Consider the following 26,261-nt stretch of genomic DNA (forward strand, 5'->3'; position numbering starts at 1 on the left):
AAATCTAGTGCCATAAATGTCATGCCTCTGATTTTGATGGTAGATCATACTTAATCTCTACATCTTTTAATGCGAGGTTTAATATAAAAACGTTCAGGCCTGCATTCTTTCGAGTAATTTTAATCACTCTAGAGAGACAGCATTTTTCACAGTGAGTAAATGCTGAAATCTCCCTCCTACGTATACCATATGTTTAAGCAGTAACTTTTTCCTGCAAGGTTTTGTCTTATGAGAAGGCATGTGCTTACTTCAATGCTGAAACACCCGTTGAATATGGTTTTTGTTGTGGGCTGCCTTGTTTGTTTGATGCTCGATATTATGTTTAGCCGAATATTATTTTGATGAAGAGTTACATAATTAGACATTTTACTAAACACATATTTAATTAGAGGTTTATATTGCATCTGTGTTTTAGGTGGAGGAAAGAATATGGAAAATCAAAATATAGAAATAAAATGCAATTGCTGAAGGAAGTAGGTTAATTCGGCAAGTATTTGAAGTAGAACAAGCTTAGTTTTTTGCAAGAAGAATATTCGAAACTAACTTTTTATGTGAGAAATACATTTTTTTTACAACCAACTTCGAAAAACTTTAGTCGGTTTCCGCAGCTTGTGTTCATATCTAAATGTTATTTTTCCTAATATGTGGCATATTACTATCATACACTCACACTATCATGTGTATAAGTTCACGCAAATGAGGAAAGTTCTCTGATTGCCATTCACTTGGGAGGGGCCAGAAACGATTCTTTTATTCTCTTACATATGGCTCAAGCAGCTCACGACTTCCGGTCTTTGACCACGTATCCTCTGGGTAGCCAGAAAACATCCGTTTAAAGGCGACCCACCACAGGGTTGTGCGCAGGGTTTGGGACCCGCCACGTAAAAAGCATTACCAATGAAAAAGCATACACAGCTTTGGATGAGAGACATGAATTTGGATGGATTGGATTGGATTGCCATGGTCAAACGCACTAAGGATAACGATTTAAGAGTATGCACCTGGAATAACTGGTTCCTTAATTGGGAAGGTGCCGCTGTTCAGTTGGTTAATGTCCCCGTTAGAGTGAATGCTGACATCACCGCCGTCTAAGAAATTCGATGGACGGGACAAGGACGGAGGCCAGTATGTCCTTGTGACATTTACTACAGTGGCCATATAAAGGAGTGCAAATTCGGTGTGGGATTCGTGGTGGGAGAGAGACTATGTCGCCGAGAACTATCATTCACCCAGGCCGATGATCCCCAAATGGGTTGAGGCTGATCGACTTCGCCGGGGCCCGAAATTTGGCCATCTGTAGGACTAGATTTCAGCATAGAAAAATTCATGGCTGATGTGTACAGATCGAAAAGCCAGCAACCAGTCGTGCGTACTCTCCGAGGTCCTAACATCGAATCGGACCACAATCTTGTTACAGCCAAGATACGCACATGCCTTTGTGCGGTAAAAAACGCACGTCATCGAACACAAGGAAGGTTCGACGTCGAGAAGCTGCAATCACAACATAAAGATAAACAATTTTCTACTCGGCTTTCACTCCTGTTCTCTGAGAGCACTCATTCCAAGCTCCTTACGTAAAGCTGCAAACGAAACCATTGGTTTTCGGAAAATGCAAAAGAACAGTTGGTGCCGTGTCGCAGCGGAGAGAAAACAGATTGCCTACCTCGCAACGGCGTTGACGTTGAGCAATAGAAAAAGCTCCGTCAGGATAGGGTGGAATCTCCGAGACGTTTGATTCCGAACTAAGTAGGTTTCAGACAAGGCGGCTCGCTCTCATGCGACTTTTTCAATCTGCTTCTGGAGAAAATAATTCGAGCTGCAGAACTTAATCGAGCAGGTACAAACTTCTATAAGAGTGTACAGCTGCTGGCGTACGCCGAGGATATTGATATCATTGGCCTCAACACCCGCGCCGTTAGTTTTGTAATCTCCAGACTGGATAAGGAAGCAAAGCAAATGGGTCTGATGGTGAAAGAGGGCAAAACAAAATCGAAAAAAATCTCTTGTCATCACACAAACAGTCGTCGTTACTGTTGACAGTCATAACATTGAAGTCGTAGATAATTTCGTCCATCTTGAAACCAGGATTAGGAGCAACAACTCAGAATAACTCTTGCCAACAGGTGCTACTTCGGACTGAGTAGGCAATTGAGAAGTAAAGTTCTCTCTCGACGAACAAAAACCACACTCCATAAGTCACTCATTATTCCTCCCCTGCTATATGGTGCAGAGGCATGAACGCTGACAACATGTGATGAGTCGACGTTACGAGTTTTCACAGAAAAGTTCTGCGGGAGAGATATGGTCCTTTGCGTGTTGGCCACGACGAATATAGCATTCGATTGAGCAATGAGCTGTATAAGACATTGACATAGTTCAGCGAATTAAGAGATAGCGACAGCTCTGGCTAAGTCATGTCATACGGATGTACGAAAACACTCCAACTCTGAAAGTATTCGACGCAATACCCGCCGGGGGAAGCAGAGGATAAGGAAGACCTCCACTCCATTGAAAATACCAGGTGTAGAAGGACCTAGATTCGCTTGTAATTTCCAATTGACGCCACGTTGGGAAAAGAAGAACGACTGGCGCGCTTTTGTTAACTTGGCTAAAATAGCGTATGCGGTGTCTACGCCAGTGGTAAAATTGAAGGCTTCATACATTTTAGAGTGGAAACTCAGACAATATTATCTCACCCTGGAATAAAATAGACGCTGTAGACACTATCAATAACAAAACATCAAAAGTCTATCATAAACTCTCTCGTGGAATGCCGGGCATAGAAAAGAAATTTTTTCACAGAAACAAGTTCTATTCTCTTATACGCAGTCTCGGTTTGGATCTAAACCTTACGAAATAAATTATATAAGAGAAAGATAACTACACTTTGTGGTCTAAAGACAAAGGTGTAAAAAGGAGTAACACTAAGTCAAACTATTTAAATTTGTACTCTAAGGACCATCCAGAAATCGATTCAAATTATTTTATTTTTCATAAAGATACACAAGTATATAGAAAAACCTGCCAAAGTTGTTAATATGAAGTTAGTTATGTTACAAATAGGGTTCTTTATTTATCTCAATAATATATTTTCAATATAATTTTGCTGATTGGGCTCATAAATATTCCAAATAAGCTAAGAAATCTAATTGTGTCCACGTGCTTTGTTGCCAAAGAAAGTTATGCATGTCGCTCAAGCGGCAAAATTGCAACTGGCTTTAAAAGAAATACCTTATTAGGTAATAATTGTGGAGATTCAGAGAAAGTAGAGCAATTTGGAAGGCATAAAAAGATGGCAAGGTAAAGGCAAACTGACGAGATTCCCAAGAAGCTGAGCATGCAGACAACGTAATGCAGTTTATTTATAAAGAATTTTGCAGCATTCATTCAATTTGATTACTTCATCTCGCATAAAAAACACTCACACATACACAAAATGAATATGTGACCATAAGAACGTGCGTGTGTGTGGTGTGCAACCACTTGCGAGTGACCAAAATGCCTGGAGCGCATCGTAAATAACAGTTTAGTGTACATAAATTCAGGCAGAATTATGAATGCACTGCAGCGAGCGTCCAGTTGCCAGCACGAACTAAGACCAACCGGGCAATTCAGGCAGAACAGCAGGCATAAATGACGGTCCGAGTGGAGGAAAGTCGTAAGGGGGATTGTCAAGAGCGCAATGAAAGAACTCGATGAGTCGTCGTCGTCACTGCTCCCAAGGTCCTCTGATGTGCTTTTCGCCTTGCCGTCCTTTCGTCTTTTAGTGCTGCCGTTTAGTCAACGGACCGCACCTAACCGATCCGAACTGAATTGAAGCATGCGATGTTAGCTTGAATGGCATCAAAGTTTAGTGGCACTGCGACTATTTAACTTCTCAAAATATGTGTGTGCATGGAAAAGTGTGGGGGGAGTGGTGAGGGCACAGCGAGAACGAGGTGTGCGGCGTTGACAACGAATGCCTGTGTTGGGCTTAGAAGTTCAGTCGAGTTGAGTTAACTCTTGAAAAAATGAATGCCAGCTGAAGGCAGAATTGTGGTTGAGGACCTAGTCAGTGAGTCTTCATGCAACCAATGAGAAAAATAACAAAAACAATTTCAAACACATACTCACTTTTAACGATCGACGGAAGAGAGACGAAAGCCGCACGAGATGAAGATAAATTTGCCGGCCCAAGTGGCCGCAGCGGTGTTGATGGTGCCTACTAGACTAAACGATAAAGACGCAGAGCCCGCAAAAACATACGCTCCGCCACACCGCAAGCATAACAAAATGACCAAACTGAAGTGGAAGTGGTAATGCAATGTGTGCAATGAAAGCTTGAGGGCAAAGCGGGCGTTGTTGCAGACCATAACTTCATAGAAGACACAACAACATGCAAGGTTGGAAGCTCTTATAAGCAGCGAATTGTCAACATAATGGCGTACAAATGGTTCCCACTTGCCACACTTACACTCACAACTGCTTGATGAATGTGTGTGCTTGCGTGTGCAATGCGTCACTCACTTTCTATTTGTTGCTGTTGTTGTCCATACACGAATGACAAAATGTAGTGGCATTAAGGCCGCGTGATCGTCAGCATCCTTTGACCGCCGAGCCGCAATCCACCGAAGCAACATTGTCGCATAATAATGAAATAAATTTTCTGTGCGCCGTTTTAGTTGCAACATCAGCTGCTTACTTGTGTTGCTGACAGCGCAATACTTGCAAGTGCAAATATCCATATATATATGTGATTATATACATTATGCTGGCGTGTCAGTGCAGATGTAGCCGGCATGCACCGTTAATTTGTTGTACTAAAATTTAGTTTCAGTCAACTTAATGCACATTTGTAGTCTTGTTGGTTTGTATGTATGTTATTTAGTGTACAAATATTTAGTGCTAACATTCGCCACATTTAATTGCCTGTAAGCAATTAAATGTCGCTCATACGCCGTGGCATATCACGCAGATGGGAGCATGTGACGAATGGACACATAATATCCACACTGAAGATTTATTTTAAGGAACTGAGTTCGAGTTGAGAGGAATGCAATTAGAGTATTTTATTATATCATGGTTATAAAATATTAATTATAATTATGTTTTGTCATAAAAGCAATGTATTGTTTGCAAAGAACTAACTTTAGCACTGAAAAATAGCAGCAACCTGCCTAAAGAAAGTAATATACTACACACAAGATTCGTTTAGCTGTAAAGATAAAATGCAAAAAATATTTCAGGAGAAATTCATGTGATTGATGTCTCTCTTACTGTGCCTGAATCCGAGATTGAAAAGATTCATAAACGAAAATGGCCTCCTTATCGAATTAAAAGTCACCAGGGGCGGATGGCATCTTTCCTGCTGGGTTCGAACTTTCCTTAGTCTCCATATACTCAATATTAAAGATTTTCGATCTTCGGGGTGACTTTGTACCGTACAAATCGGCCAATATGTGAGTTATCCCTGTGGAAATAATAGAGCGTGTTTTATTCATAACAGTGTATCTTTGAGCCTGAAATAGATAAATTTTAGCGAAAATTTGGCCTAGGCCCTCTATAACTAATATCAGGATTTTCAAAAATCCGGCTGACTTTATTCTATATGATGCATCTTAAAGTATTTCACTGCCTTTGTTTCTTGGAAGTTGCAAGAGTATGAAATATTCGGTTGCACCCAAACTTATGCGGTTATAGCCGAGTTAACAAAAGCGCGCCAGTCGTTTCTCTTTTCGCATCGTGGCGTCAATTGGAATTTCCAAGCGAATCCAGGTCCTTCTCCACTTAGTCTTTCCAACGGAATGGAGGTCTTCCGTTTCCTCTGCTTCCCCCGGCGGGTATTGCATCGAATACTTTCAGAGCTGGAGTGTTTTCATCCATATGTACGACATGACCTAGCCAGAGCAGCCGCACCTGTTGGCAAGAGTTATTTTGCGTTGAATTTCGAGCCTGACGTTGTTATTGGTAATGATGCTGGTTCCAAGATGGACGAAATTATCTACAACTTCGAAGTTATGACTGTCAACACTGACGTGGGAGCCTATTCACGAGTGCAACGACTGTTTGATGACAGGAGATATTTCGTCTTGCCCTCGTTCACCACCAGACCTCTGAAACCTCGTTTGGTATCGAACGGCTCGGAGAGGTCCTTCCCGATCCTGACGGAGCTTTTGGTGTTGCTTAGCGTTAGTTTGCACATCTGTATTTGTTTTGCGGGGATATCAAATACAGACATCGCGGCATAAAGGCAGCTCCTTTTCGTGCTGTGGAAAGCAGCTTTGAAATCGACGAAGAGGTGGTGTGTTTTGATTCTCGTTTCACGGGTATTTTTTTTTTAAATTTGGCGCATGGTGAATATCTGGACGGTTGTCGATTTGCCAAGTCTAAAGCTACGCAGATAAGGTCCAATGGGTTTGTTGATCCTTGATAGAACTTTATACGCGATGTTGAGGAGGCTTATCCCACGGTAGTTGGCGCAGATTGTGGGGTCTCCCTTTTTGTAGATTGGGCAGAGCACACTTAAATTGCAATCGTTGGGCATGTTTTCGTCCGACCATATTTTACAAAGAAGCTGATGCATGCACCTTATCAGTCCTTCACCGCCGTATTTGAATAGTTCGGCCGGTAATCCATCAGCCCACGCTGCTTTGTTGCTCTTCAGACGGGTAATTGCTATTCGAACTTCTTCATGGAACGTCTGCTCCATAGTCATCGATTGGGGAATCGGGTTCGCCTTCTCCTGGCGTTGTGCGTTCACTGCCATTCAGAAGGCTGGAGAAGTGTTCCCTCCATAATCTAAGTATGCTCTGAGCATCGGTGACTAGATCACCTTTCGCGGTTCTACAAGAGTATGCTCCGGTTTTGAAACCTTCTGTTAGTCGCCGCATCTTTTCATAGAATTTTCGAGTATTACCCCTGTCGGCCAGCTTGTAAAGTTCTTCATACTCACGCATTTCGCCCTCTCTCTTTTTTTTGTCTGCAAATGCCTCACGCTTCTCTCTTCAACTCTCGGTATCTGTCCCATCCCGCAAGTGTTTTGGTCGATTGTAACTTTTCAAGGTATGCAGTCTGTTTTCTCTCCGCGGTACTCCTCGTACCAGGTGTTCTTTTGGTTTTTCCGAGAACCAATGGTTTTGGTTGCAGGAGTACGTAAGAAGCTTGAAATGCCGTCCAGTTGTTGATGAGTACTCTCTGCAAGTCGAGTAGATAATCGCTCGGCTGTCTGTTGTGATTGCAGCTTCTCGACGTTGAACCTTCCTTGTGTTTGTTGATGTGCGTTTTTTGCTGCACAGAGTCGGGTGCGAATCATGTGATTTTGACATCATGGCAGAGGCGGCTCTCCTAGTTGCGCTCCAAGCGCTTATAGAAGGCATCTTTGGTCACGTCGTCCTTCTCTTCCGTCTGGGCGTGGGCGCCGATCAGCGATATGTTGAAGAACTTCGCTTTGATGCGGATTGTGGCTAGACGTTCATCCAACGGGGTGAAAGACAGTACTCGGCGACGGAGTCTCTATCCCGCCACCAATCCGACACCGAACTTGCACTCCTTTATATGGCCACTCTAGTAAATGCCACAAGAATATACTCGCCTCAGTCCTTGTCCCGTCCATCGCATTTCTTGGACGGCGGTGATGTCAGCCTTTATTTTCATAATTAAATCAACCGACTGGGCAGCGGCACCTTCACAATTAAGGGCCCGGACATTCCAAGAGTATACCCACAAATTGTAATCGTTAATTCGTTTGCCATGATCGTCATCAAGAGAGCGGTCTTTCATCCGAGGCTGTTTTTCACTGTTCATTTGGAGCGTTTTTTACGCATCGATCCCAAACTCAGCGCACAACCCTGTGGAGGGGATATTTTGCCTTCTCACTTTAGCTCGCCTTCAAACGGATGTTCTTAGGCTACCCAGAGGATACTTGGTCAAAGACCAGAAGTCGTGAGCTGCATGAGCCATATGTAAAAGAATCGTTTCTGGCCACTCCCAAGTGAATGACGATCAGAGAGCTTTCCTCACTTGCGTGAACTTCTACACATGACTCCATCCTCCCATCCTTAATTGTTCAAAAATAGTACCATAAACAGGTTCTTTGGACATGCTTGGTCGTGCGAATTTCGATCCCACATTCATGAAGAACATAATAATTGTCTGTGAGGCATGGGTATATGAGTTTGGCATGTAAATAAGAGGGAAAAAGGTGCCCTAAATGTATACCGTCTTATTACCAAAAATTACTGTTCAACCCTTTAGATACCGAATATGGGGACCCCAGGACCTACTGCTAACTTTTCAGGAAAATTATCGGTTATTGAGATGTATAATTGAAATTCAGATATTTGTACGTCTGAATGGCAAAAATGGGTCAAATTGGGCCGATTTCCGTCTGTCTTTATACCGCATATATCGGCTAATATGTAAGTGGTCTAAATAAAATTGAGTGAGCGTTTTTTTTAATTATAACCTAAAATGTACAAAATCGGCTGAAACTTTGCCCTAGCCCCCATAAAACAAATATCAGGACATTCGAACATGCGATGACTTTACTCTACATATGCTGTTGATTGTATATGAGGTAATTAAAGAAACTTGGCAGCATTCTATTCTGTTATTAGTAGTATATACATAGTATTGCCTCCTTAACTACTATAAGATTTTCAAATTTCAGGGTGGCTTTTTACTATATATGTACTTGTATATCTACCAGTATATTAGATATTTTAGCAAAATGAGCTCAACGTATTCGAAACTTTAATACAATGAATAACGATAATCTAGATGACATTTTTACAACAATTCAATATATTAGATATAGCCTTGTCGGTTGAGTTTAGATCACATATTTCACGGCAGCTCTTGAATCTTTTCAAGTTGCTCCTCCTGAACAAATGCGGTAACTTCGCCTGTTTACATGCCGATTGAGGGAGTGTTGGGCCTTATCACTGAAAAAAATTTGATTCGTAACGTCGGATCGCCCATAGAGCGAAGCGATGTCGCTTCAATTTAAGATCTCGACGTAAAATGCGCCGAGTTGCCGAATCAACTCTCCACGAACTTCGTGTACACTCTTGGTTACGGCAGCTATAGACAAGTATTCTTCACTGCGTGCTGGTCGTGGTCTATTCGGTCAAATAGTCATTATTATCTAATAATGAATGCTGGGTCTCAAGATGGGTGATGATGTTGATAATAATAAGCTCAGTAGGCCTATTATGTTGACCATAAGTTGAGCGAAGCGAAGTTTTCGTAATAAACTTCACCGATTTGTGAACGTTGTTCAAGGCGTAAGTGTTTTCATGATGAGATGCCAAACAATACTGAACAAAAATAACACAACAGCTTTACACGATGGTTATTGAAAAAAGTGCCCTTTACTGAAATCACCCGCTAGTGTGTAGTATTAGCAAAGTAGATAAAATCGGTTTTCTAACAGACCGTTTATTTAATATGTCATTATATATACTTACATATTTTTTTTTTTTTTTGATTCGGTTGACGTGTTGCACTTTAAGGTATTTCCGTACCCTTGGTTTTTGCAAGGAGGCAATATTATATGAAAAGTGCCGATTTTTCGACTTCCTGGGAGAATTATGTTATATTTTATGTTTAAGCGCGTATGCACTAATTTGGATGTAGTAACGAGCCTTAAAACTCAAGAGTTTTGAAACAGGATTTTTTTTATCATTATTGGCGAAAGCCATTATGCTGTGTCGTACTGTTACATATATTTGTGTTTTTAATACCGCCAATTCGATAAATGTTGGAAAGTTGTGACTGTTTTGCAGTCTTCACAATACTGATCTTCTGGGGATATGATTGATATGGAGGGAACTTTTTAGCTCTCACAACATACTTAATTCTGAATAAAACGTTCTTTTCATACTTCGTCGACTTGAGTTGTTGACGTAGATACTTTTTGTATAAACTTGTATTTTGTGCCAGAATGTGTGTTTGAAATTTGGTCGTTGCCTAATGTAATATACGAGTATAACTGAGCAGTAGCAAGGCTCTGCTAATTTAGGTGTGAAACCCTTTGCCAATGCTTGTTATTTGTCTGATAGCTTGAAAGCCTTTACTGAGTTGCGGTAGGACTGCAGCTTAATTTCAATATTTTATTGTTTTGTTGACAGTTTTAACCTATTTGACTCTATAAATCATCGATGTGATTCTTGGTCTATTAAAGCTCTAAGTTTGATTAGTTCTCTTCTGTGTTCGATGGAGATGACTGCGGCCTATTGGGTGTAGCTTTTTGAGCCTTTTAGCAGCATGACGTCTCTTGGCAATTCTGAAAATTTTATTTTTCGGAACTTGCTTTTTCAAATACAACCATTGTTATTTTCATACATACTAGTGCTGCTTTGGGGTCAGATGGGAAATTTAGAATGAAGCATTGAGTGGTGTTCTTTGTGGCAATATTAGCAATCAAATTTGCTTTTGCAATCTTTATGAGTGCGTCCATGTGACAAGCAGTCTGTGCAAAGCCTTTTTGTTCTGACGAAATCGTTTCTTTCGTTAATTTTTAATTGTTTAAACTTTTCACAAGATTTTAGTTTATGCCCTTTTGTTCCCATGATGCATATTTATTCGGTATGGACGTGAACGATTGCGTTTTGTAAAGGCTTGTGTTGACTTTGTTTTTACTACTAGTTTGGAGTCTAGTGAAGCTTCGATTTTGGTGGTGGTGAATGTTTTAGTTCTGACTATATTTCCCCCCTACTTTTTCCACTTACTTTTGTGATGAGAGCGATAGCTCCCAAAGAGGTAATGATTTTTCTGGTAATGCAGCAGTGCATATGTACATATGTTTACCGGTATAGGTTCCAAGCTGGCTGTGGGAATATTCTGCGTCGATAAAACCCACAAACAATTTGAAACAGTGAGCTGAAGTTTGATAACTTCTTCACTTGGTTCCTTATTAATTTTATGAAGTTCATTAAAATCGTCATTTGCTTATCGATAAACGTTCTGTCATTCTCGTATCTTGATTTTAAAGCTTCCCAGTCTAAATGAAATTGTCGTCTTTTAATGAGAACTGTGCAGGCATCTCAAGGTGGATGCCAGTACTTTCCTCTTCATTTTATATTATATTTGTGGAAGTTCTACTCTCGAATGTGGAGTAGGTGTAATTACTTTTACTAGCTTTAATTGATAGGAGACCATAGCTTTTGTATCTTCATACTGGTCCAAGCAGTTTTGGTATATTGCGTTAGTCGAGGTTTTGAAATTTTCCGGTAGATCTGAATCGTCAGATTCTACTATAGCGTTAGCAAAAGACATTTTAGAGCAAAAAATTAAATATAAATACTCTGTAAAAAATAATCCAAGAGACGGAACTTCACCCATAACGAGGCACTAAGTAGACCTCAGCTTCTTCAACAACACAGTGTAACAGTAACTGTTAATGGTACCGTTATTAAAATTTATTTAATGAGTTTTTTTACCTAGAAATACGCAGAGCAATTGGTGAACATGCGGTATTGTAGTAAACTGCCACTCTCAGAAATGAATTTGGTGGCTGAAAAATCTTCGCCTTTTATTTGCGCGTGCAGCTTCTGCAGGTGTAACTCAACTTGTTTTATATCTACTTCATGTTGAGTGAAAAATTCATATGAATACCTCTTATATGCTCCGATTGAGAAGAGAAAAACGCGTTCATTTTTTGTAGTACATATGTTAAAATATTTATCTACATGAACATAATTTTGTATGTGTTTACGTTCTTGTGCAATTGAGAGTTCGTTGAAGGAGTTAATGTACATATGTATGTACATATCGTAAGTATGCACGGCTTGTCGTGCTTTAATGTTTGTCTTGTCCTTCCCAATAAAGATGAATTTTGATTTCTGTTCGAATTTAAAGCCAAAAATGCAATGAATACCATCGATTAACCACCGTATTCACCAGATTTGGCTCCGTGTGATTTTTTCTTTTTTCCCAAACTGAAATCTCCGCGTCGTGGAACCTGTTTTCAGTCGAACAAAAAGATAAAAACTTCGCTGAAGGCCATCCCAAAAAGTGCTTATGAAAACTGTTTCGAGGACTGCAAGTCGTTGACATAAGTGGAAATTGTAAATAGTAAGTTAATAAATGTAATTTTGAATTCTTTCGCACAATTTTATATTTTTAACACCTGATCACCGGCATGATTTTGCCAAGATTGTGGTTTATGGTATTATTATACGAAATCAAGAAAAAAATATAGTCACCGACGTTTTACTTAGTTTGGCAACTTCGGTGCGTTTATTATTTATAAATACCATCGCTTTGAAAAAAATCCTCTAGTACTTTTATATATGTTAACCTGTTGTTTGGGCTGACTTCATCTAATCTTTCTGGTTAATATACCTTAAAGTTTTGTAAGCATCCAACTCGCAATTGTTAATTTGATGATCCGAAAATGTAAACAGTTCAAGATGGCTTTGGTCAGGACAGTGGTGCAGCTTTATGCTTTCATTGGCCTAAATCGGTCACTTTTGAATATATTCAGAATGAATTGTGCGGTATCTGTGAAATTATATTCGTACAAGTACAAGTTTTGAAGCTTCAGCTAAATGGGTCTTATTAAACTTTATAATGAATGATGAAATTGTTTCATATTGAATTAGCGGCAGTATGAAAATGTTCTTAATTATCTTTAACTAGTTTTACCGTTACTTTTTATCACTTTTATTGAATTCTTCAATATTTAAATGTGGGTTTTGAATTGAATTTTATTAATTAAATCTTATGATTGATGATATAATAACAACAGTTACCAGTTGATCATTTATTTATATTTCTCTTTCTCTCTCCTTTAACCGCATTGATCATAAGTGCTGATGATTTGTACTAAATTAAAAGCTTGTGTTGGCCTTTGGAAGCTTACGTAGCACACACATGAGTAACCCGACCATCACATATTTTATTAGATTGTGGTTAATTTTTCAAACGCAGCTGGATTTTAGAGAGAAAGTAATTAATATAACTTTTTTATGCTTGAAACGGCTTAACGAGAATTTTTGATGCATATTTTATGTTCCACATGATTTTGTATTTAATCAAATCAAAAATGTGTGCAACAAGAAAAAAGTTCTCAAAGGAATATGTTTAAATTAATTATGAAAATGTTATTAATTTTTTCTAAATAAATTTAAAAGCTCTGCATAGCGGCAAAACTAAATAGTAATTCATTGCAAATCGCAAATAATTAATATCTACTTGCATTTATTTATTTATTCATGCTTGTTTTGCCATTCCAATAACTCATATATCTACCCACATAAATACACATGTATATATTGATATATAAGTATATATAGTATATACAACTAAGTGCTTATGGCTTTAGATATATGTTTAGCCGCAAATTTCCGGGTGATTATAAAATTTAATTAAACGCTGTTAATTAAAATCAACAAACAAATGGAATATCGTTTTGAAAAGTTGAAAATGCGAACACAAATAACTAAATGATTGAAATCTGTAATTTCATGCCGGCAATTGTATTTTGCCCATGAGCATTTTGCAGCAACTCACTCTTGGAAGCCACTTTTCAATTCAAATTACAAAATCCTGCACAACAGCCGGCGCAGGCTTTAATCAAAACAAAGGCGAGAACTGATTTATATAAAATTCACACTTATATATTATATGTGTGTGTGAATTTATTATATGCATGTTCTGTAATTCAAACAAATCATGTTTATTTTGCGGTTAAAAGCATAACACTAATTCTGCACGAAATTAGTCCTTTGATTCGGAATATTACCTTCACTTTGGAAACAATTTCTTTGAATAACGATATAACGGGGGTTAGGGACGAATAAAAGCTTTCATTAGGGATTCGCATATTAACAACATTAAATTTCATAATTTTCGTAATTGCGAATTGCGAAAGTACAACACTTTGAAAACTGTTACAGAAATGAAAAAATAAACAATCTATTGGATATAGTACACATATGCTAAGCAGTTATGGTTATGGTACTAGTTTTCGCACTTTAGCCCCCTTTTCGTAGACCAGGTCACATATACTAGATGATATTAGGACCGATATTACTTACTTGCATGGCTACCAATCATCCTCGAAAACTTAGTGTTTCATTTCTAAGTCTGCTTTGTTTCTGAAATGAGATCTTGTTTGAACATATCGAAATAAAGAAGTACAACTTGATTAAGGAGTACCCAAAACATGCATTCTGAATGCATCAACCGCTTCTTCAGGTGTTGAAAAACATTGACCTCTTCGTTTATTTTTTCCGTTCGGAATTTCCGGAAAAGAAGTCATTCGGAGTCAAGTTAGGACTATACAGCGAATGACTTATCAAAACGATTTTTTTAGTGCACAATTATCGTGGTGAAAAGTGATCCCTCTTCGGCGATTGGTTTTCCTGGTTTCTTTAAAGACAAGTGACAAACAAATGACTGAGTATCATTCAGAATTTACTGCTCTGTATTGTTCCAGTTTTTCCAAAAAATCGAAAACCATTTGCTTGGATGTGCTTCGGGAACGAACAACTTTTGATGAATTCGGCTTAAAACACTCCTACTTTCGAGCTCATACAAATATGTAAGTCCACGATTCATCACCCGTTAGATGTCATTAACGTGTTTCGAAGCACCGCTTTCGTAATTTTTTCACATTTTTTTCATCAATCGACATGAGGGCGATTACAAATTGACTGGGATCTAATGTGAAAAACTGGTTTAGAGTTAAATATTCAAGCAATATAAAATGTGTGCTGGTCCCTTTAGTGCCTATAGTCACGATAGGTCACACGACGATCTTTGCATATAGCGTTTATAGATTACGGAAGACCAACTGTCTTTGGGCAATTTTCACGAAATCCGTCTTGGAGTGATCTACGGCCTCGAATAAGTTCACCAATCCATCAATAAACACTGGTCTGTGATGAATCTTCGCCGACAAAAATTTAGTTAAATCAATCGATGCACTGTTTCTGAGTTAGTTCAAGTCGAAAGTTGTAAAAATTAATCACGCTAAAATGTTCACGATTTAGTTCCATTTTTTGACTGAGATGAATAATTTTAGTAACCGTAGACAGCCAAAACGTTGTGAGTACGTATAACATCAAAAATTTCAAACTTTACAATAAAGTCGTCAGTTGCCAGATTGCAACACTATGGTTGCCAAATCCTGAAATATAAAAAGCAACCAACGTACTGAGTCGATAGAACTTTTAAGAATGACAAAAATTAGTTCATAGAACATTATAAGTTTAAAGTAATTGAAGAGACGTAGAAGATTTCTATGGATATGTAAATCAAGCAAAGATATCATATCATTACTTAAATGCTTAATGCATCACTAAAGACGTAACTTATCTTCGACGATTTCCTGCAAACTTTTTTTGTCAACAGGATCTCGGGAATTTATCACCACTAGAGCTGTGATTTATTGCAATGGTCACAACTGTTGATGCTGGGAGCGGAGTGTCACCCAAAAGCACTGGAAACCTGCAAATTTATTGCTTCGAAAAAGCAGAAACAAATAAATGGAAAAATGCTCAATAAAAAGCCAATTTAATTGAAAAAATCCGCTTTGCACCCATTTATCAATCAATGTGATAATTGAAATCCCCATACAATGTGGCATGAGGCAATAACGTAATGTAAATAAAACAAGTGAGGAAGAGTTAAATTCCGTGTAGCCGAACAACATTTTCTACTTTTGTAACTTGGAAATGTCAAAGCCGGGGAAATACTTTCAAGATCGGTTCTAATTGTGTTACATGGGAAGTTATTTTTGTTTAATTTTGCCCATTTTCGCATTGTAATGTAGGAATGTCAAGATAATATTACCTACCGAATTTAATTGAAATGTGGGCGGTACAAAGTCCTCCCTCCAAATTTTACACTGGCTGCTATAAATCCCTCTCCTATTATCTCCGGTGTAAAAGTTTAAGTTTGTAAAAATATATTAAATCGGATGATAACCCCGCCCACTATTCAAAAGACAGTTCTGTCAAGCACTTGATTCCGATCGTTCAGTTTGTAGAGAAACTATTTGCAATAGTGGCCCAATATCGGCGGTTTCGACAAATGAGCAGCTTATAGGGGAGAAAAGAACGGGTGCAAAATTTCAAATCGTTATTTCAAAAACTGAGGGACCAGTTCACGTACATATATACAAACAGATGGAGACTCAACTCATTACGCTGATTATTTATGTAAATATGTATTTTATAGGGTCTGCGACGTTTCCTTTTGGGTGTTATAAACATCGTGGAAAACTGAATATACCCTGCTTAGAGCATAATGAAGAAAATGTTACTACAATTGTTATAACGGTGTACAATTCGTTGACATAACTTTTTGGTAACCCATTATGAGTGTGATACTCTAGGAGGTTCTTACTGATATATTTGCACCTAGCCTTTTCCATCAGTATAAAGATGACGGCGGCTATAAGTGAACCTGGAATCGGAATCTACAATTTGTAAATACTCTGAAATTAAAGAAAAAACCTTTATTTAGTAAATTATTGGAATACACTTTTGATGATGATGAATAGAATGATAGACTTGACGCATTTTATGAAGATATCATCACAATCCGGAAACTAAAATTTTGTCATTGCTGTTACTGGCATGTGAAGGTATTTAAATGGGGCTCTACTCACAAGGCTATTACCAGTTCATAAACGACAGAAGAGCTTTCGCGTATTTTGTAAAGGAGATTGCAGCTTTGACGTACTAATTAAGGAAGATAAGATTGCTCAAATATGAAATTTATGTATGTGGTATTTGAAGTGAAAGATAATAAACTGATTGATTTTGAAAATGATACTACAATACTGTTTTCAAAGTGCAATTGTTCTTTTGGTCATGTACTGGCTCTTTGTCCATAGTTATGAAGTCAATGAACCCATACTGCTTCTATTTGGACAATTGCTCTAATTTGAATTTTGCAGTTTGAAATTCGATTATTTTTCACTTGAGTTCACATACTTACATTTGTATGTGTGTGAGTCGCAGTATTTCCCGTTAAGCTTTCCACAAATGTCACTGGCGCATTTCATTTGGTAAGCGGCTTGTCGCCGTTGCACTGACACTTATCCACATCGAACATATGTTTTTTGCGCTTAACGAGAATTGGACGTTTGTAAAGTGAACACAGAATATTTGCACCGCATTACATAAAATGCATATGGATATGTCTGGCTGAACTTGCATTACATACATATGTATATACATAAGTGTGTCTATGTAAAGTGGCGCCATTACATGTGTGCGAACATGTGCCATTTGCTGTGGGCTTTGTTTGCATCGGTGCAAAGGGGCTAAAAGAACGCGGATTTGTGCAGATAAACGAGTTGCAGTATTCAGAGTGCCGAGGCAGAGTGCAAGGCGTTACGCACAAAGAGAGGTTAAGTGCAGTGAAGTGTGATGAAAGGACGGAGAGCGGACCAAGTTACATGCGATATTTGCCAAATGCGTCGATTTATGGCTTAACACTGACATGACAGACGTCGCATTTACATATCGACATTTGTAAGTTGTATTTACATATTTAAATGTATGGTACATATCGATGGCTTAAAGTGACGGCGGGACGCTAACACTTCAGCGGCCATTTGTATTCTGACATCTGCGCACAACTTTGACAAGTGAAAGGAAAATGTGGAAATAAATATAAATATGTAGGTATGTTCACGGCCTATCTAGGAAATCCTACTTTCGCTTCACTAAACTTAACGCTGAGTTCAAACTTATTTGTTTTGATAAATAACTACATATATTTTTTTCAAGAACCTTTGAATTTGTAGAATTTCTGGCATACAGCGTGAAAGATCAGATCTTGAATTAAATCTCACCTCTAATTTTCCCTCATTACGAATGCGACAAATAAATGAAGTTGCACCGAACCAATCCATAAATAAATGCTGAACAGTTTAAATACTGAATTGGTTATTGGAACTGTTTTCTTCAGAAATTTTTGCGCTTAGATTCGTAAAAAATCAAATTATACAACAATTAATGCATCGACTTAGTACAAGCTTATTATTCTGAACGGAAGTCTATTAATGGCTTACTAAGATTTCATTCCATTCACTAAGAATTCTGAGAAGGTATATAATAGCAAATATTGGTATACATCAGAGAACTGCAACGAGTAATCAATTTCTGTTCATAATTGGGTATTGATCCGTTTCTCTGTCTGATTCTGTCAGTTCGGTTCATGTACACGATTTTTCGAATGTCAAGAATCGATTCTTAATCGACTTCGACTACTGAAGTTCGATTCAGAAAAATCGATTATTTTACGAGAAAACTCGATTCTCGAGTAGAATCCGAATCGAGTTTACCATACCTACTGGCAGCTATCGCGTTCACTTATAATAACCTCCGCACAATAACCACCACAAAAAAAATGATTTTTTTCCCATGTAATTTATATGGAAAACAGAAAATTTGAAATAAGCACCTCTTAATATTAATATTAAGAGCTTATCTTATGAGTGACTTTCTTATTCACATTTTCGAAAGTTTTTAGCCTGTTTTTCAGTTGAAAAAAAAGGTTGCCTCAGAATGACACACTCTAGTACATATGTTATATGTATAATGGAAAATTCATCGAGTACATACATACATACACCAAATGTTTGTATATATGTATGTACGTAATCAATGGAATTTTCATTTTTTACTCACCGAAAATTTGTAATATGCGCAGATGTTGAAAGCTGATACATTTTTTGCCACACACGATTCAAATCAATCCAGCAGAAAATTGTTGTTGTTTGCTGTACTCGTATATTTACTCGTAGTTTACCCGCAGTTTCACATCGATTCAAACAATCGTCGCGACGCTATGAACTGACTTGTTTCGATTTGAACCGAAGCCAGCCATACCGTTTACTCGATCGTGATTGCCGAAGAACAGAACAGAACAGATTCTTCCTTTTGCATCAAATCAATTGACGCTGGCGGGTACTCGCATTGATCGACAATGTTGTCTATGCTGAACTGAATTGATTTGATTGTGTTTTGAAACGAGTGTTTGTTCTGATTTAATCATACTCGTTGCAGCTCTCTGGTATACATATATGCATGTACACTAGAGCGGGTCGATTTTTATACTCTCGCAACAATGTTGCTAAGGAGAGTATTATAGTTTTGTTCACATAACGGTTGTTTGTAAGTCCTAAAACTAAAAGAGTCAGATATAGGGTTATATGTACCAAAGTGATCAGGGTGACGAGTAGAGTCGAAATCCGGATGTCTGTCTGTCCGTCCGTCCGTCTGTCCGTCCGTGCAAGCTGTAACTTGAGTAGAAATTGAGATATCATGATGAAACTTGGTACATGTATTCATTGGCTCCATAAGAAGGTTAAGTTCGAAGATGGGCAAAATCGGCCCACAGCCACGCCCACAAAATAGCAGAAACCGAAAACCTATAAAGTGTCATAACTAAGCCATAAATAAAGATATTAAAGTGAAATTTGGCACAAATGATCGCATTAGGGAGGGGCATATTTGGACGTAATTTTTTTGGAAAAGTGGGCGTGGCCCCGGCCCCTACTAAGTTTTTTGTATATATCTCGGAAACTTCTATAGCTATGTCAACCAAACTCTATAGGGTCGTTTCTTTCAGGCATTGCCATATCCAGTTCAAAAATGGAAGAAATCGGATAATAACCACGCCCACCTCCCATACAAAGGTTATGTTGAAAATCACTAAAAGTGCGTTAACCGACTAACAAAAAACGTCAGAAACACTAAATTTTACGGAAGAAATTGCAGAAGGAAGCTGCACCCAGGCTTTTTTGAAAAATTGAAAATGGGCGTGGCCTCGCCCACTTATGGACCAAAAACCATATCTCAGGAACTACTAGACCGATTTCAATGAAATTGGGTATATAATATTTCTTAACACCCTGATGACATGTACGAAATATGGGTGAAATCGGTTCACAACCACGCCTTCTTCCAATATAACGCTATTTAAAATTCCATCTGATGCCTTTTCTTTATAATACTCGTATATACATTAGGAACCAATGATGATAGCGGAATAAAACTTTACAAAAATACGGTTTTTGAAAAATATGTAAATGACTGATAATGAAATCTCGATTATCACTTTATCATGCGAGAGTATAAAATATTCGGTGACACCCGAACTTAGCCCTTCCTTACTTGTTTTTCTATAAAATAGCATATGCGGTAAATGTTTTACAGCTCATTCTGTAGAACTTCGCCTGAAAAACTAGGGGTCGAAATCAGTTTTGGGGCAGCGAAGTGTAAGGCGTAGTTTAAAAAATCTGAATAATTGGCTGTGTGGGAGATATGAGATATAATTGGCCAATTTGACTGATTCTGATTCGGGTACCTCAAAAATTGAGGTACAAAATTTTTATTTTTTAATATACTTTTTTTTAAATCAATATTTTTGAAACGATAACAATGTTGGATAGCACTACGAACTACTAGTCTCCTCAATCACATGTTCGGGGACTGGATTTACCTTTAGGTCACGATAAATTTCAGTGTTTTTGAAGTACCAGGGAGCCATAGCATTGCCATTCAGCAACTTATTTTGGAAACGTTGGTTTGACCTTCGAAGTCAACAGTGAATTTGCTATCCATAGGATTGAAAAAGAGCTCGAAAATTGGGTTCATCGAATTCGCGCCTACAAAAGAAGTCGTGCAGGCCATTTGAATGACGTTATATTCTCGACTTAATTGTTTCGATTGTACTTCACGTTAAATAAAAAACATTTGAATATGCTTTTCAAATGGTTTAGTGAAACTGGTTTGTATGACAACTTCAACAACAACGTGAAAAATGTGTCAGGGAGATTGGCGGATTGAAAATATAGGAAAAATATTTAGTACTTCAGCTGTAATTAGATCGAATCCTGATGCTTTCGTAATTTTGAGTCTCTTTATTTAATTTTAAGTTCGGAAATGGAGATTGCTGGGATTGTTGCATGATCTGGTTGAATGCAATTGCTCTACTCGTTACGAATGCATTTGCATTATAACAGTTATTTCCGGCGCAACGTGGCAAAGACATTTGTTACTTTTCCGGAGCGATTAATTATCTTTTTTGAAAGCCGAATTTTTGTGAATCCTAAAAGACTTCGCCTTAAAAATTGCTGGCTCGAAGCGAGGTCTAGACCCACAACCTCTTAGGCAAAGTTGTTCTGAATGGTCATTAGAATATATGTATCTGGCATACGTGATTTTTCCGTTTCTTTGGCTCCCTCTAAAGCCGCTCTAATAATGTAAGTATCTAATAATATTCATCTTTTGCTTTTTATATGACACTTTTTCTGCATAAATGCTTCTTCCCAACAATGACTTTACGCAAAATCGAAACCATATCGAAACCACATCGGGAAACCAATGTACATACCATATTTATATGTATATATATGAGTAGTGAGTAGTTGACGATATATTGTCATTGTGCCGTAGGCATCATTACTGTTTTATCAGCGCTGCAATATCAATTTGCATGCTATCGCATATCCTGTTAGGACACTATTGTTAATCCGAGCCATTCAACGGTACTTTATGTGTCACAATTGTTCTCGTGCCTTCATAAATATGTACAGGACCAGATGGCACTCGTATATTTCAACATTTACTTATGTGCTTATTCATATGGGCATGTCCGTGGTCGCAAGCGATTCGCGTCAAAATAGCTGTACAAGAACTTGCATTGCCAACCATCGTGATAATCCCGTGTGAGCTCACATAGTTACCAACATCCAGCAACAGTTTGTGTGTGTGCAACGGCTTGCATATGTTATTCTGTGTTATGGCTATTTAAAAGAGCGATTGTTAAGCTTATGCCAGAATCGCTTTTCACAAGAACATATGTATGTGTCTGCATGTCCGTCTGCACCTACACTTACGCGACATCATGTAGTAAGTATGAAAAGCCAATTAAAATATCTCCTCATTGTCAGACAATGTAAACTAAATTATTATACGCCCAGGGAGAGGCAGACGAACATATGTAAAGGTAAACACACACCACTACATGCTCCTGGTATTCACAACGAATTCGCAAAGCCGTTAGTGGAGAAGTATAACCGAACTTCACAATGGAGACTATCATTGTATAATTGAAATTAAAAAAACGCTTACGATTGGTATTATATTGACGAGTATAATTATATAGCTAATGGACAATAACCACGTTTAAAAACTATTTTAGAAATTTGTTTCTATAAAGTGATTTTTGTACTCTCGAAACATGTTTCACAATATCTGTCCATCCGTCCGCTTTTTAATAAATAACAAGTAAGGAAGGGCTAAGTTCGGGTGTAACCAAATATTTCATACTCTTGAGATTTAACCCATTTTTACGTCCACGTGTCCCATTATTAGGAAAGGATCCTATTCGAGTTTCTACAAAATATCTCACAGTTTGTCCGAACTTTTGATATTCGCTTTCTGGGGACTGGAATAATTTTCGTCCGATGTGGTCACTTTTTGGTTATAAGGTGTCTTACTTTAAGCGCACTATTCCGGCAAAGTTAAATCCCGATACATTCTTGGGTGAATGTTAAAGAATCAGACGGATTCCATTTTTTTGTTTTGCATTTGGATGTTTTGCATTATGTCAGGGTAACATAATATATCGAATTTGGTCGATATCGTCCGTTTTTGACCAACATTTTATAAATGTGTATAGAGTCTTATACAACTCGCCTAGCGAGGTTGTGCACTGGTTTTGGGATCCGCCACGTAGAAATCACTTCCGATGGAATGGAAACTACAGCTTCGGATGAAACACCCCTCTTTTGATGACGACCACAGCAAACGTAACAAGGACTATGATTTAAGGATATGTACATGGAATATCCGGTCCCTAAATTGAGAAGGTGCTACCGTCCAAGAAAGATGGACCGGACTGCGACGAAGACGAGTAGGTCATTGTGACATTTACTATCGCGGTATATAAAGAAGTACAAATTCGGTGTGGGATTCATGGTGGGAGAGAGAAAACTGTCGGAAAATTCAGCCTCTCCAAAAGGGTTGAGGTTGGTTGACTTCGTAGAGGCCGGAAATATGGTTCATTATGGAAAATTCATCAAGTTCCTTGGCTGTCTCCGGATCGAAAAGTTCGTAATCAAATCGGTAATGTCGTGACAGATGGATGACACGTCTCCTGAGCACCAAAATCGACTCAGTCCACTATCTTGATGTGGCGAAGATACGCTCTCGCCTCAAGCTATTTACATGCAGCTGCAAACGAAACCATTGGTTTTCGTAAAGGTCTAAAGATCAGCTGGTACAATGAGGTCTGTCGTGTCGCAGTGGAGAGAAAGCAGACAGCCTACCAAGGTTGCGGTCACGAGCGGGATGCGATTTATACCGAGAGTTGAAGAGGAAAGCGAGACGCATATGCATACTAAAATAATGGAGGCAACACTTCTCCAACCTGCTAAATGGCAGTGAAAGCATAACACTAGGAGATGGCGAACTCGATTCTATAATCGATGACGATGTAGCATTAAGAAGTTCGAATAGCAATTAACCGTCTGAAGAACTAAAAAGCGGCGGGGCCGATGGATTGCCGACCGAGCTATTCAAACACGTCGGCGAAGAACTGATAAGGAGCATGCATAAGCTTCTTTGTAAAATATGGTCGGACGAAAGCATGCCCGACGATTGGAATTTAAGTGTACGTTAATGGGATAAGGCTCCTTAAAATCGCATCTAAGGCCTAATTGAGCATATTGTGTGAAAGACTGAAGCCCATCATCAACAAACTGATTGGACCTTATCAGCGTGGCTGTAGGCCTGGAAAATCTACTATCGACCAGATTTTCACCAACCCACACCACCTCTTCGTCGTTTTCGACAGCACGAAAAGGAACTGTTACTTTGTCTGAACTTGGAATCCCCGTAAGGCATATGACTGTGTTAGCTATCGTGTGACTTCCTCAGCCTATTGCTGGAGAAAATAATACGAGCTGCTGGCGTACGCTGAAGTTATTGATATCATTGGCTTCAATAACCGCGCCGTTAGTTCTGCTTTCTCCAGACTGAACAAGGAAGCTAAGCGTATGAGTCTGGTTGTGAACGAGGATAAGACGAAATATCTCCTGTGATCAAACAAACACTCATCGCTTTCGCGACTTGGCTCCTACGTCACTGTTGACAGTTATAACGTTGAAGTTGTAAATAATTTCGTCTAACTAGTAACCAGCGTCAACATCAGCCTTGAAATTCAACGCAGAATCATTCTAGCCATCGGGTGCAGGTTAAGAAGTATAGTCCCCTCTCGAGGAACAAAGAACAAATTTTACAAGTCACTCATCATCCCCGTCCTTCTATATGGTGCAGAGGCATGGACGATGAAAACTTCTGATCAGTCGGCGTTACGAGTTTTCGAGAGAAACGTTCTGATAAAGACTAATGGTCCTTTGCGCATTGGCAACGGCGAATACCGCAGTCGATAGAGAGATGAGGTGTACAAAATATACGACGATTTTGATATAGTTTAGGGAATTAAGAGACAGCGGCTAGGCTGGCTAAGTCATTTCGTCCGAATGGATGAAAACACTCCAGTTCTGAGAGTATTCAACGCAGTGCCCCACTTATCTCATTATCTTGGTAATATATATACATAACCCTATAACCAAGTCGATTACGTTTAGGTGATGCAAATAACTGTTAGGTGAACGAAACTAAGTATTACGTAAGTATATATGCTGTGGCAACAGGTTGCAGTTCTGGCAACAGTCGATGTTCAATCCGTTCACTCAGGCTTTGTTAGACTTGTATTTATTTGAGACTATTACAATTAAGCAAAAGCTAAGTATTCTTCCAACTTGCTAGGATCCCAGCCGCCCTTCAAGTACTTTCAGGTGGTGACCATAATTAAAATGTAGCGAATGAAGTTGAACGTCATTGTTCGACAAAATCGTGAATGTTTGAAAATTTTCAATTAGGTATATGAAAAGTGTTGACTGCTATTTTTGAAACACGGAGATACTATCATTCGGAAAAGAATCTCTCTGAATTTCATTTATATGCTGTATATTTCACTCTGTCAATTATAGGTACTGGGAATCAAATATTCGGTACCTAAGGGGTTGAGCACTTTTGGTTACAAGATGGTATTCTTTAAAAGTATTATTTTTTCGAAGGTTTATTTTCTTATAGCCCGATTTCGCCCATTCTCGTAGTATAGGATGAGAATGTCAATATAATACCATACATAGAATTTGGTTCAAATCGGTCGTACAGGTCCAGGAATATGTAATTATAATGGGGTTTTCAATAAGGGTGCTACAAATTCGATGCTATTATGTATGGAACTCGATTTATTATGCATGGCCACCTACAGAAGTCCAGACGCTGAACCCAATTTTCGCCGGTTTTCAAGCATGGGTCGGTGAATACTGCTGCAATTTCACGTTCGATATTTGTATGAAGTTCATCAATTGTCGCTGGCTCGTTGGAATAGACCATAGACTTGACGAAGCCCCACGGGAAAGAGACAGCCAATTGACTGGCCATTTCGTGAGATAACACGTTCGCCAAACTTGGTTTTCAATAAATCGATTGTGACATTCGTGGCGCTGTACTGTTGGAACCACATATTGTCTAAGTCCAATTGTAAGATATGGATATGCCAAAAATATTCGGTTATCTTTAAGCGGTAGCGATTCCCATTCACAGTAACGTGTCGGTCTTGACCATCATGGAAGAAGACGGCCCAATGACGCCGCCGGCCCATAAACCGCACCGCACCGTAATTTTTTCGGGATGCAGTGACTCATGGAGTACGTGTGGATTGCTGCCTAACCAATAACGCATATTTCCCTTAGTGACGAAGCCATTCAGCCGGAAATGAGCATGATCGCTCATGTTGCTCAAGATCTTTTCGCAAAATTCGCCACAACGACGTTTCAAAGACGCCCAACGCTTGACAAGAGACTGATTTGACGTGGGAGACTGATTTGGATCTTCCTCAATTGATGCGCTAGAGGGACAAATATTCTCGACACTACGGGCACTTCTTTGTCGCACTACTTTTGTAGCGTCCCTATGAAAAACCCGTTATGTAAAAGTGTCTCTGGCGTATTTAGTTACTAATTTATGTGGCATTTAATTTAACAATACTGTAATATTATATATGCAGTGGGCGAGCAGGCGTGGTTAGTTTTTATTAGCTGCCTCTCGTAGTACTGACCTTCATGTTTATCGATTACCAGCTGACCCCGCAGCCGTTGTCCTGCGTGAAATTATGTGTTTTGAAATGAAAAGAAAGTTAAATTTATCATTTAATTTTTTTTTTCAATGTAACGC

This window comes from Bactrocera neohumeralis, chromosome 6 (assembly GCF_024586455.1).
Source record: "Bactrocera neohumeralis isolate Rockhampton chromosome 6, APGP_CSIRO_Bneo_wtdbg2-racon-allhic-juicebox.fasta_v2, whole genome shotgun sequence".
NCBI classification, from domain to species: domain Eukaryota; kingdom Metazoa; phylum Arthropoda; class Insecta; order Diptera; family Tephritidae; genus Bactrocera; species Bactrocera neohumeralis.